The 13,991-nt window shown below is 41.8% G+C and overlaps 2 pseudogenes; one reads left to right on the top strand and one right to left on the bottom strand.

Annotated features, from left to right (window-relative positions):
• Positions 1-1,314: 1,314 nt before the first annotated feature.
• On the bottom strand, positions 1,315-3,352 carry LOC144253790 (chondroitin sulfate synthase 1 pseudogene; annotated as a pseudogene).
• Positions 3,353-11,499: 8,147 nt separating this feature from the next.
• LOC144253789 (KH domain-containing RNA-binding protein QKI-like) lies at positions 11,500-13,256 on the top strand (annotated as a pseudogene).
• The last annotated feature ends 735 nt before the right edge of the window (positions 13,257-13,991 follow it).

The following is a 13,991-nucleotide window of genomic DNA, read 5'->3' as shown; positions in this document are numbered from 1 at the left end:
CCCCTACCCCAGCTCTCCCTAGGAATTGGGAGACTCTTCTCCCCTAGTAGAATATGGCAACACACACTCACTGACCTGACATGGATATTCTAGTTCCTTCTATTGATGACTTCATGTAGGAAGGGAGAGGGAGTTTTTCTTGCCTAAGACACCCAGCAACTTTGTATAAAGTCTGTGTCCTGGGACTTGACCAGTACCAGCCAAGACCTGGGAGGGCCAGACATTTTAAAACACCTGGGATGAAGCCACACTGAAACTGGATGCTGTTTTCTTTTGGGGGGGGGGAATTTTAATTCCTTAACTTCAATGTCTCCATCCAAGTGCTTAGAGTGCAACCTGACACGGACAGTCCAATATGGGGCAGCAGAGACCAGTGATGTGGAGCCGAGAGCCAGAAAGTGTTGAAGCTCTTCTTCATGGGGGAAGCTGGACATCAGGTGGGAGGCTGCAGGGGTGGTTACAGGAGGAGGGATATATGTATATGTTACTTGTTCTGCATTCCTGCAGTGTTAGCTTTCTATCATTCTAACAAACACCAGAAATAATCAACTTGCATGGATGAAAGATCTCTTCCACCCCTCAGGTGTGGACATTTTGGTCCATGATCAGTTGACTCCATCACTTTGGTCCTGAAGTAAGGAAGTCGACCACGTTGGGCAGCACATGGTAGAGAGGATCTGCCCACCTCATGGTGGTAAGGAAAAGAGGAAAAGAGAGGGGAACAGGGACTCCATAATCCCCTTGAAGGCCACACCATCTATGACTGGGGACCTTCCACAAGCCCCAGATCTTGAAGGTTTCACCATCTCAACACTGCCATAAGACCAGACTGCAAATCAGTGACCTTTCTGCCTGCACTCACTGCTCAACTTCCAGCTCAAGGACTTGAGATGGCTTTTAAAAAACTTGTTAAAAAAAAGTTAGAAACTGTGCATTGTTAACAAAACAGAATGTTACAGTGTTTTGTTTCTTTTTGTTACAATAATACTTCATGAGAATGTTTATGTTTTTTTTCTCTTTTTTGCCATAGGACTGTAGAGAAAAGGCCCAGAAAGAAATAAAAAAATATATCAAAGACATTTCAAATCAGAATTAAGGTGGTTTGCAACATAATGTTCAAAGGAAGATGCATTCAAAGGCAAACACTAACCACAATTTTGTTCACAAAGCTCAATGTTAAATGAGTCCTATGTAAAAACTCACTTAGAAATTATATCCCTGCATGGACTTCAAAAGCTGATCTTACAATTTTTTTAAATAGATAACTAAAGAATGTTTTGTTCAGCAGAGATAGACATTAGGCTGGCTTTTTCATCATTCTAACAACTTCCATCTTTTCTCCAGTCACATTTCAGCTAACTACTACATGGGACCATGTGATGATGCTTTGGACCCCAAGCACATTTTTGTTTTGTTTGGGATCCAGATTGGGGTCATGGCTGACAGGAGGGCATTGGACATGCACTACACCTGCTTTCTGGCTTCTGAATATCTTCTAACCTGCTTGAGAACACTGTTGAAGATGTCCACATCCTTCAGCCCTAGCCATGGATGGAAATTGCCACCCACTTGGACAAGATGTCCCTTATAAGTACAAGTCATGCCAAACCCATGGTTTCTCCAGAAGCCAGTTTTTGAGTAAAAGGAAAAATGGTTGTCCCTGGTAACTTTCCAGCCATGAATAATCTTTTAATCACACTGTCTAAAGATGAGTGGGGAATGTGTTTATTGGGCCCAAACTCCATTGGCTCCACACTGTTGCACGAATTCCATGGTAAACACCAGGTCAACTTCACAGAAGAAGGGAAAATATTTGTTATGAAATGGCAAGAGCCCACTCTGAGGGCCAGAACAATTTAAAATTCAACAGATACAGGCAAAATCTTCATAACACCTTTAGGGTACTTACTGCTATAATCTCATCAGTTCCACTAGTTTGGCCTTATCAGGGTTGGAGTTAGAATTAAAAACTGGTACAACCAATTTGGCATGATGATTTGGGGTGGGACATGTCTTCCCCAAGTTTCCCAGAAACCTCACAAACATGTCAGAACGTCCAGACAATGGCATCGGTATATGACATTTTCATCTTTGGGCTCTTTGCTTTTGTTCATGGATCCAGGGAACTGGAAAGGAACAAGCTTCTTCAGGGAATTGGAGAGGAAGTATAGGTATCCAGACTTCTGGTTGATTCTGCTGGCCAGCTCCTGAGTCTCCAGTTCTTCATGCTCCACAAACTGGATCTTGCTGAAAATCTGCTGTAGGTATGCATGCCTACTCATAGGAACTGTCATCTTCTTGCCTTTATACTTCCTGCATAGAAGCAGAAGGTTCAGAATGTACTCTGCCCTATACCTGGGATTCACCACAGGATGATAGCCACAATGTATCTCCTTTAAGTCCATGATGCATTCCCCGGTCTTGATGGTAGCCTTGATCATTTCCACTACCTACATGAAGATGTCGTCCAAGGCTTCCATCTAGGCTGAGTCCATTCTCCTTGGAAGGGAGGGATGCAGGTTGGCTAATGGTCCACAGCCAAGTGCAAATTCTTCCCATTCAGAAATTCCCATTGCAGAATTTCCTCTTGAGGGCAGACCTGAAACCTCATGAAGGAAGCAGGGATTCCCAGATGTTGGTCTTCTTTATGCATCTCTGTGTCTCTGTATTTATTCATTAGGCTGATTTCTCAGTGGAGCTGTATTGTGTGATGATGCTGCTCTGCAATTTGGCAACTGAGAATGTAGCTGTGCAGTTTGTACTTGTAGCTTGGGTTTTTGTTCAGGTTGTATTGATAGCTTGGTGAATCTTACTGTTCTGGAGATCTCAGATGTACCCCTTTTTTTTCTCATTAAAAAAAAAAAAGCTGATGCATCTCAAAAGACCCATGACACTTCTGTAGAGCTGAGTCCTATCTGCCTGAGAAACAGGGCTCACTGATATTCAAGCTCCTCAGGAATCTCTTCAAATGATCTCCTTTGATGTAAAGATCATCATCTTCTTCTAGATCACAGTCCAAGCAGTGCTCATGCATATACTTGAGCATCATAAATGTCTTGTGGGATGAGTAAGTACCATCCATGCCTCATAGTGGCACTACTGGAATTGCTACAGATGTGTCTGAACATTCACTAGAGAAAAACACCACTATTCCATGAATTGTTTTGGAACCTGTTCTGAAGACGGCCACATAAGGAGTCTGAAGTATTTCTGGGTGGTCATGACTACGACACAGAGAAGTTTCCTGTCATGTGAGGCCACCAACTGGTCCAAGCCTAATGGCCACAGCTGAGCCCCAGACTTCTTCTTGTGCCCTGTAGGCCTGGGATCCTTTTGCTGTGCCCACAGTCATCCAGTCTGGTGCAGCGCCACAGAAACACTGGTTTCATCCCTGAAGCATGGGGCATGACAAACCTGTGAGGCCAGCACAAAGCCCAGCAGGAGTCAGATCTGAGGCAATAAGCAGAGCTAGGCTCGCCAACTTGCCTGGAGTCATGCCCATGCCATTCTGACTGCGGGGCTGCTTCCACCACCTCTGTTTAGGAGCCCGCCCACCACAGCTCCCAGTGGCAGACAACAGCTATCCCTTGTGCCAGAAGGCCTGGTCCCAGATGCTCAGTGGGTGCCTAAGGCCAGCTATGCCCATAACAGCCCCGGAACTGACAGCAGGCCTGGTGCTGAAGCTTCATTATACACACCTGTCTGCACCTCAGTGACCTGCTCCTTTAAGAGGGGAACATGTCCTGCACATGCAATCTGCATATCCCGAGCAAGGCCACCATGACTATTCTTGCTTTGGCACAGAAGTGAATGAGCAGTGCAAAGGCAATAGCAATGGCATCTGCTCAGAGACTTTGTCCTGCCCTGATGGTGCCCCAGCAGGCTCCGCCCCTGTTCTCCTTGTGGCCTAGACTGCTGCTGCTGCTACACATCCTCAACCTGGCTCACCATTGCCCTTTGATATATTTTGAGTTAATTTTTGTGCATTGTGAGAAATAAGGGTCTAGTTTTATTCTTCTACATATTCTACCATGCTTTTTCTGTGATAGAGTCAGAAGCTCATGGAGACCCATGAAGCCATGGGCCAAAAATTAATGCTCCCTTCTAACTTGTTCCTGTTAGGTATAATGGTCACAGTGAAAAAGAGCTGACAACCACCAATGGGACAGTTACAGAGCATATTTGTGGTTCTGGTAGTCCTGCCCAGCATGCAATACTGAGGGGAGTCCTAAGACGTAAAAAGGGTAAGAGATGGGAACTTGAGAACCTGAAGAATTAATATCTCTGCTAAAGGTACTTACATAGCTGATCATAAATACTAACAATGATATAGTTTTGTACTTTAGTTTCTAACATATTACCATGTGAATTAAAGACAGGAGAAATTAATTTCACAGTTTGAATCACTAATGGAAATGAACACAAGAATGCCAGTATGCACATCATACTTGTGACCACAGCATCATAAACAAGAAGGAATAGATGAGGGTAGGAGGAGAGGGAACATGGTAATAGAACTCAGGTAGCATCATTGCAAACTATGTTGATAATGATGTAAAGCATATAGAAACCACTGTAAAATTAAATTTCAAATAGAGATAAAAGGATATGAAAGGTAACAAAAGTGGTATGATGGGAAAAATAAACCAATCACAATAGAAGCTGCTAGTGGAGCAGTGAGGAATCTAACAAAAAGGATAAAACACATGTAGAAAACAGCACATTGACAGAAGTGTATCATTATCTGTGATGACATTAAATGGAACACATGAGTCTTGGTTTCTCAATACCTAAGAAGCCTGCATCCACACAAAGTTTCACACAATTTCTCTACACTATTGTATGTGGGGAGATAGGCTTGGGTTTGATGGATTCTCTTCTAACAGAAACAAAGCATTTGGTACGTGAACTTGACTTGCCATGACTTCCTCTGCACTGTCAATGCCATCAATCTGAGACACAGGACAGGGTACATTTTGGCACAACTGGCACAGAGTGAGGCTGGACATACTGAAAATAGGCTCTCCGGTGACAGAATATTTGGGGTCCTCAGGAGCGGGGCTGCTACTCTGTGAATCCTCAACCAGCAAGTGTCAGTGGAGGGGCATTCAGAGGAATCCAGAAGAGAAGCTGGGGTTGCACAGAGTTGAGGATCACTCCTGAACTGGGGGTGAAAAGGAGGAGTCCAACTATAGTCCCTGAATGCACATCAGGAGAATTTAAACTGTGTCTGGGGTTGCAGTGACATTACAGTGATATTCTGAGGGTCTGAGTAACACAGGGTCACCCCCAGGACACTGGAAATAGCCAAGGCACGAAGAGGACCTCACCTGGGAAATGCACTGAAGGAGGCTGATTGTATGTGTAAGCATGGCAGACCAGCTGGTTGAATTTCATAAGGGAGAACACACTAAGCTCAGATGCTGTAGGAGGGAGCACAGTGTGAGAAGATGGGGCTCCTCGGGTCTATTTCCTTCTCCCAGCATGACTGCATGTGCCTCCTGCTAATCTCAGGGAACTATTTACCACTGTCCAGAAGTCAACGCTGGGAAGGCTTCTCTATCCTAGGGTCTTCCAAAGATGCCTGCACAGTCTTCTCTGGCATTTCCTCCCACCTCCAGCCATACATACCTTTCCTCAGGAAGAATTTCCTATGTGGTCTTGCATGAGGGAAGGGGGCACTTGGTCACTTCTCCCTGCATGGACAGGCTCCCTGAGGAGAATCTCAGATTGACACTGACTTTCACCTGCCTCAGTTTATAGCCCTGAACCTGGAATTCACCTTAGTTCAGAGGCAGGATCCTCTCTGCTTGAGGAATACTTGACAACTCATTTTTAAAGTCCAGCCATGGAAACTGTGACACTGATGAACTTCACAGAAAATAAGGGACCTAAATTTGTTTTGTCTGTCAGGACTGGATTGTGGTGCTTTTTAACATGTCACATAAAGCATGGAAGATTAAAAAATAAGAATAAACGTGGCCACTTATGGTACACTGCAGAATGAGATGTGTCAAACACAATGTTTGAGACTAAAATTGGTGGTCAATCCACAAGAGTAGGCAGTTGATTAAGTAAAAAATGTATAACATGTGAAATGCATAAAAGCATGTCAACAAGAACAGAAATATGAAATGAAATGCCAAAGATGAAACCAAAGTCCATGTAGGAGATACTGAGAGGACTATGAGGAATGTGAGAGTCCATGGTGACCTTATGCTGAGTCACTTGTCATCAGTGGTCTCTCAGCAGGGAGTTGCCTCACCCTTGAACAGGAACAAGAAAGGGCAGCAGCCCATCTGAAGTAGACCCAGATGAAAAGCAAACAAACAAATAAACAAACAACAACAACAACAAAAACAGCGCAGAAGAATTGGAAAAGTGGCAAAGGGGTCAACACCTGGAAAGTGACTCTATCCAGCGGTCAGGGAAGTCAAGGTGATATTTTGCCCAAAGCAGCTTGAAGCAAGTTGAATGCTGAACCTCCAACTCCTCAGTCTCTTCTTTTGTCCCCACAGCTGATTTGAGGGGCTTCCTATTAGTAGTATGCCCAGAGGATTCATAACTTCCATGTTGACCAAACACACACTTACCCCAAAAATCTAGAGATGAACGAGAGTGGTCTCAGGGAGCCCGGCTGTACTGTGCATTTGAGGAAAGAAACCAATGAAGAAAGTTGTCCAGCAAAGGCACCTCAGGGACTCTTATGGTTTGGATATAGGGTGTGCCACAAATACCATGGGGGAGGCAATGCAAGAATCTTGAGAGGAAAAAATGAAAAGATGAAAAGGTTGTGCAGTGTAAACTAACCAAGGTTAAATCCAATGATATAGGTGTTAACTATATGCAGGTAGACTGGCTGAATGAGGTTGTTTTGGGATGAGACTTTGGGGTTTCTATTTTGTTTCTGGTTTCCCTGGGAGACAGAGGTCTCTCTGCTTCGTGATTGTCATGATTCAAGATGTTTTTCTTGTCTATGTCATTCGGCCATGATGTTCTGCCTCAGTTTAGAAACAGCAATTGAAATGGCCATATATGACCTGACAAATCTCAGAGCCTGAGTCAAGAAACAAAATTCCTCCTCTCATTTTTTCTTGTCAGATTTTGATCACAGCAACAACCTACCTGACTAGTCATGAACCAGGAAGGCCATTCTATATTCAGAAAGCTGCTCTAGGCTGCCAAATTCCATGGTAAATATCCTGATGCCCCATCTAGTACCCCTCATTCCTTGCGTTTTGTAAATTGAGCCAGATGTCCTAGTTATTCTGGGTTATGAAAGAGTTGAAGGGTCAGAACCATGCTGGAGGTGAATCCAAGGACATGTGAACAACCGGACCACTCCTCTCTATCTAGTGGCCTAACAGACACCCATATGCAGGCATGAGTCACATGATTGAAGGGATTCACTTCTAGCTTCCATGGCTTGTACAACAGAAATCATTCCTCCTACTACCAGAAATATACATGTGATCAATTTTGAGTAATACACTGAAGCTACCACATTTTTAACTAAACATGGCACCATATTCCACGTGTGTCAAGCAGAAACTCATTGCCACTTCCATGATCACTCAGTCTCCACCTATACATAATTATGATATCCAGGCTTCATGAAATAAGATGACCCATCAAACTGCCACCCCCAAAATGTGCATCTTTTCCAAGCAAGAGAATACAATACACTTTTTGACCTCAAGTATGTTCCTTGTCCTCCACCTATGATATCCTGTAAATTAAATATTGAAATAAAATGTTAACTTTTTTTCCCTTTTGAACCAGGGATTGAACTCAGGGTCACTAGACCACTGAGTCACATCTCCAAGCCTATCTTGTGTTTTATTTACAGACAGGGTCTCACTGAATAGTTTAGTGCCTTGCTTTTCTTGAGGCTTCTTTCATAACATGATCCTGTTTCAGTCTCCCAAGCAGCTGGGATTACAGGCATGCGACACCGGGCTTGCATAGTTACATAATTTTAACACACCTATGTTAGTTGACACTAGAATCAGACAGAGGAAGAAAAACATATTCAAATACATTCTCATTAAAATAAATATTTTCCATAGAATTCTAATTCCTGTGATTATCATTGGTAATTTCTCACTTGTCTATTCTAATTCCCATGACCACCAAAAAAAAAAAATGCTTTGGCTAGTGTTGATCTTTGGCTAGTAGTGCCAGGTGGTAGGCACAAATCATCACTCCATACAACATAGGTGCACCAGTAGCCCTGCTGAGTTGGATTGTCTTGGTATTCTGACCTTAACTGCAGTCCAAGGAAGGACTAGAGAACATGCTTCTTTCCATGCATTGCCTCCTTATTTTGAGTCAGCAATGGCAAAATAATTCCCCTGATTATCAGGACCAATCATGACCTCATAGCCACAACTTGGTCTAATGATTCCTTGTCATGAGTAGCAAAATAGAGGCTTAAACCCAGGTTACAGCAGTCATTCTTGTGTCCTGTGTTTGGAACTAAGTCCTCTTCACTAGTTCAATAATAGGGTTCAATTACTGAAATGGGAAGCAAACATTGTGCTAGTGAGTCACTAGTGTGTGGAGTCATTCCCAGTGCCAGGCCCTCATTCTAGCTTCAGGAATACTGCTTATTCCACAAACATCATGTATTGGATATGGGTGTAACCACTCACCAAGATTCATCTTGACTCCTCAAAAGCCAGTCAACCTTTTTGTCAGACCTGGTGTTTTAGGACATTGGGGAAATGTAAGAGTAGTAATGGCAGGAATATGGCTTGATTGCTCCCCTTTATTGGCTGTGACATAAGCATTGTGCTCAGAAGCCCCATGTTGAATACCACAATGGTGGTTAAGGTGTTCACTAAGTCCATGGATAACAGTTTTGGCAGAAGCACTGCAGGCAAGGAAAACAAGCTCCCTCTAGGGTAAATGCATGTTTCACTGAGAACTAATGTCAGTCTGCCATGATGTAAGGTCTAGTGTCATATCAATCTGCTCTGAGATACCTGGCTGCTTCCCATAGGAAATAATCTCATGTTAGAACTCAGGGTTGGATTAGGCTGTTGCCACCTGGTTATAGGCAGGTCACCTCTGTGAGTGGAAATATGTTGTCATGACCACATGAATACTCTCGCTTCATGAAAGCATGGGCATTGTGTTCATGACCTGCTTGGGAAAACATGTCTAGGGAAGGAAGCCACCTGAGACACACCAATTGAATTAATTCAAGAACCACCTCATCATCAGGATCATTTCCTTCTCTGTTCACTCTTTGTTGATTATGACCTGGCACCAAAATACCTTTAGACTTTGCAAACAAGAGTTTATTTTCTTTATGGTAAAACTGTGATGGTGAAAACGGTCACTTAAAAGAAACACTGAATTTCTGTGAACATAAATGTGAAAATAGAAGAAGCTTGTAACATTGAACAGTGAAAGACTGCTTTTTTATACCCCTAAATTAGATTCTTTATATAACTTCTGTCTCTATATATGAATACACAACCAGTGTAACTCTGCATCATGTCTAACCACAAGAATGGTAAATTATATTCCATATATATCCAAAACCACTCTACTGTCATGTATATCTAAAAAGAATAAAAATTTTAAACAATTATACTATATAGATTTAGAAGTGTTGTGTTACTATACCACTTAAATTATGAAACAAACATCCATTTTCTTCAATGTTAAATTTATTCTAATAAACACAAATCACATTTACATATCTGGTTGTAAATATCAAAGGGTAAATATTATTTCTGTTAAAAACTCAGTGGTTAGAAAATTACCACTCATACTTCGGTTATTTCATTAAGTAAATCTACCTTAAAAAATGTAAATGAGAAAACAGAAAACAGATCAAACATTTCTGAGAAAAATTTACTGTCTAAATTGACATGTAAAATAAATATATAAAACTTATTTCAAAGAAATGACATGAGAAAAAGAATATGAATTATATCATAAATAAGTGTTCATCCAATCTTTGTTAGAATGATACTTCTTTGCTCTAGTGGGTTATATAACATTATTAAAATAATTATGCATGCCTCTTTAATTTAAAGTGGTTAAGAGACTTTGCATAATCTGCTTTCATGGTATTATTATTAGACATTTTTGAACCAGAGTCCTCAGGTAGCAGTAGTGTCGCACTCACTTTTTACCCAAAGCCTCACCTCCTCCCATAGGACAAACATATGGGACTCCTGGGACAGTGTCTGGTACTGGGTAGTTGGAAACATGGGGACTTTACCATGTGCCCATGCAGGGTACTGGGAGGGAGACCTGCTCTTGCTCCTTCCCAGATGCAAATTATCCATGATGCTAAGTCTCGTTGACCTTCTCACTGGCAAATCACACAGTTCTGGCTTCATATTATAGTGATGACAGATGTTGTTTTGTGCCTATCAGCAACAGGCTTTGCACCATGAGCTGTTCTTCAAAAGATGTGTAACTCTCTAGAGCAGGTGACATGACAGTTCCCAAACTCCCATGGTCTACATTGGGATTCTCCTAGGGGCCTTTCCCTAAATAGCAGATTTTGTCTCCTATCACAAGTCCTCTCTCTCTCTCTCTCTCTCTCTCTCTGTATATATATATATATATATATATATACATATATATATATATATATATATATATATATATATATATATATATATATGCCGCAGTCTGGCTGGGCACAATTGAGGAGCCACTTGTCAAAAGAAACTAACTTTATTTTTAGAACTACAAACGCCAAGCAAAACAGCTCCTCAGGGAAAAAAAAAAAAACCCTCAGAGCCCAACTGCCACCACTGGCTTCCACAAGCCTCTCACCCACACAAACCTCACCACCTCCCACAATTCTCCTGCTCTTGAGGCCGATTGGCCGGGTCGTGTGGGCAGAGCCAAAGAAATCCCCCAATGAGCAGCTCCGTGGTCTGAAAGGGCAGGGAAACAGCCCAATGAGCATCTCCGTGGAGGAGCCAATCAGCTAGATGTTGCTGGGGCCGCTGTGAGCCAATCATCAGCTGGCAGTCTGAAGGGCAGGGAAACAGCCCAATGAGCATCTCCGTGGAGGAGCAAATCAGCTAGATGTTGCTGGGGCCACTGTGAGCCAATCATCAGCCGGCAGCTGGAAGTTTGCTGGGGCCCCTTTGGCTGTGGCTTTCTATATATATATATATATATATATATATATATATATATATATAGAGAGAGAGAGAGAGAGAGAGGATAAATTTAAGATTGTCCATTTGTCCATACAGCTGGGGACCAGAACCACTGTGGCATATGTCACAGGGTCTCCTCACACTGGAATACATACACATTCATCAACATTCACTTTAGCTCATATAGAAGCCTCCATGGGCCTCAGCTCTGTGCCCAGAGCAGGACCCCGTGCAGAGAGGTACACTAGGTCCTCAGCAGACAGTTCCCAGGTTTACCCCCACCCATACCTCCTTTCTGGAATTGGTGCCAAGGCATAGGGTAGAGTGATCTGTGGAGACTGGAATATGGTCAGGGGAAATGGTAATCCCAGATAACCTGATGCAGTTGGTGAAAGACAAGAAGCTCTTGAGCATCCTGTCCAAATTCTGAGGGATCTTCCACCACCTTCATCGGCTGCCAGAGAAAGGAATTAGCAGACTACATAAAGTCACGTACACACATTAAATGGCAGTACAAAAAAGAAAAGGAGTGCAAAATTTCCTAATTATGTGGGGCCTATTATTCAGTTATGAGAGAAACTAAATGTGTCTGTAGAGGATATTCTGATTTTTGCGACTCCAAAATGGTGTGACCACTTTGGAAAGCAGATTGGAGATTCCTCAGAAAATTTTCAATGGAATCACCATTTGACCCAGCATTCCCACTCTTAGATGTATACACCAAAGACTTAAAATCACACCATAGTGATGCAGTGATATCAGTGTTCATAGCAGCTTAATTCACAGTAGCTAAACTGTGGAAACAATCTAGATGCCCTTAAACATTTGAATGTATAAACAAACTGTGGTACATTTGCAGAATGGAATATTCCTTAGCCTTAAAGAAGAATGAAATATAGCATTGACAGATAAGTGGACAGAGTTGGGAATATCATGGAACAAAATAAGTCATTCCCAAAAAGCCAAAGCCCAAATATTTTCTCTGATAAGTGGATCAGGTCCATAATATTCTGGGGGAAAGTCAAGAGAATAATGGGAAATTTTGGATTGAGCAGAGGAGAGGAGGTGGAGGGGAGGGTGTATGGGGGCAAGATGGTTGAATGAGAAAGACATTACTACCCTTTGTAGGTATGATTTAATGAATGGAGTGACTCTGCATCATCTACAACCAGAGAAATGAAAATCTGTGCTCTATTCGTGTAAAAAAATGCAAAATATCTAGATTTTAATTTTCTTGGTAGGATCTTTGGCCCAGAGGATTCACAGCCAAAGAGCTACAGGCAGAAGCTGGAGGTAAAACAATGGCCATAGGCAAAGTCTCAAAGATAAAGAGAAGGAGGAGCAAGATAGAGCAAACTGAATTGGAAGCATATACATGAAGATTCAGATGTACTAATCACTGTGGAAGTTGTTCAGAATAGAGCAAAGTAAACTATAGAGGGCCATTGAAGAATTGAAGCAAATACTGGTACCTGCAGCAGAATGGGAAAAATGTTAAAACTGAGTTAAAATTATAGAACCTTTATTTTATCCATCTTTAATAAAATTTTGAGAACAAGGTACATCCATGATGTGTCACTGTGTTGGGCAAACTTAAGAAGATGCAGTTGATGAAACTTCTGATTCTGAATGACACCTGCAGAGGTGCCAACACTAAATCATCTACCCTTGCCTTTTCTCTTGTTGCAACAGCCCAGGCTGCTCCTAGGATCACACCTGGGACTGCACCTTTTCTCTCACCAGTGACCCTGAGTACTCGTCTCCAGCTGACCCTACCATAATACCTTTGATCAGACAAATACAGACCTCTGTCATGCCCAAAGGAACTCCTCACATTGATGCTGTGATAGCCCCTCCAGGGCCAGAGGCTGGGTTGATCTACACACCCTACAAATACCTGACACGTTGGCACCAGCCACTTCAGCTCTTGAGTGCCCTTTGAACCCAATGGTGTATGAGGTGCAGTGTCCTACTAAAGTTCGAAGGTACAATGTGTGTGTCCGTCCTTTCCAAAGGATTGTGACTGAAGGTGGAGCTGACACTGGCAACTCACCTATGAACTTCTTATCTCTGAACTCTTTGCCCAGTAATGACCTGACCATGCCTGCCTGCTGATCATTTAAATGGTTATTGCCTTTCCTTGCCTGTGGTCATTGCAGCAGGTAACATTGACAGCGAAAAATGACACTATGATTTCTTTCATCTTCATGTCAAATATATTTAATCTGAATATTTTGTATGTTTATCAAATATTTTGTATGTTTTATTATCGGGAAAGTAAATTTATGAAATAATAGATGAGTAACATTTATGAGTAATGTTGGCTCTGAACAATTTTTGAAAACTTAGTTGACAAAATATTGGACAAATGAAAAAGAAGTATGAATTTTGAAATCTGAATGCATTGGTTCTCAGTACTTTTTCTCTTACATATTTTTTTAGTTATCAATGAACCTTTATTTTATTTATTTATATGTGGTGCTAAGAATCTTACCCAGTGCTTTACATAGGCTAGGCGAGTGCTCTATCATTGAGCTATATCCCCAGCCCATCATTTAAAAAAAAGTAACATTTTTAGTTGCAGATGGACACAATGCCTTTATATTATTTATTATATGTAGTGCTTACGATAAAACCCATGGCCTCACACATGTGAGGTAAGTACTCTACCACTTAGCTATAATCCCAATCCCTGTATCATCATTCTTTATTGAATTTACTTCTTATTAAAGTATATAGTTTTAAGACATTTTTTACAGTATTATGTAATTTTAGCATGGTTAGATTGGATGATGCCTATAAGTTACCATAGAGCAGACATTTATATTTTGTCTAGACTTTATTATTATC

This window comes from Urocitellus parryii, chromosome 3 (genome assembly GCF_045843805.1).
Source record: "Urocitellus parryii isolate mUroPar1 chromosome 3, mUroPar1.hap1, whole genome shotgun sequence".
Taxonomy (NCBI): Eukaryota; Metazoa; Chordata; class Mammalia; order Rodentia; family Sciuridae; genus Urocitellus; species Urocitellus parryii.
The sequence above is the reverse complement of the archived record's forward strand: the minus strand, read 5'-3'. Positions and strand labels throughout refer to the sequence as shown.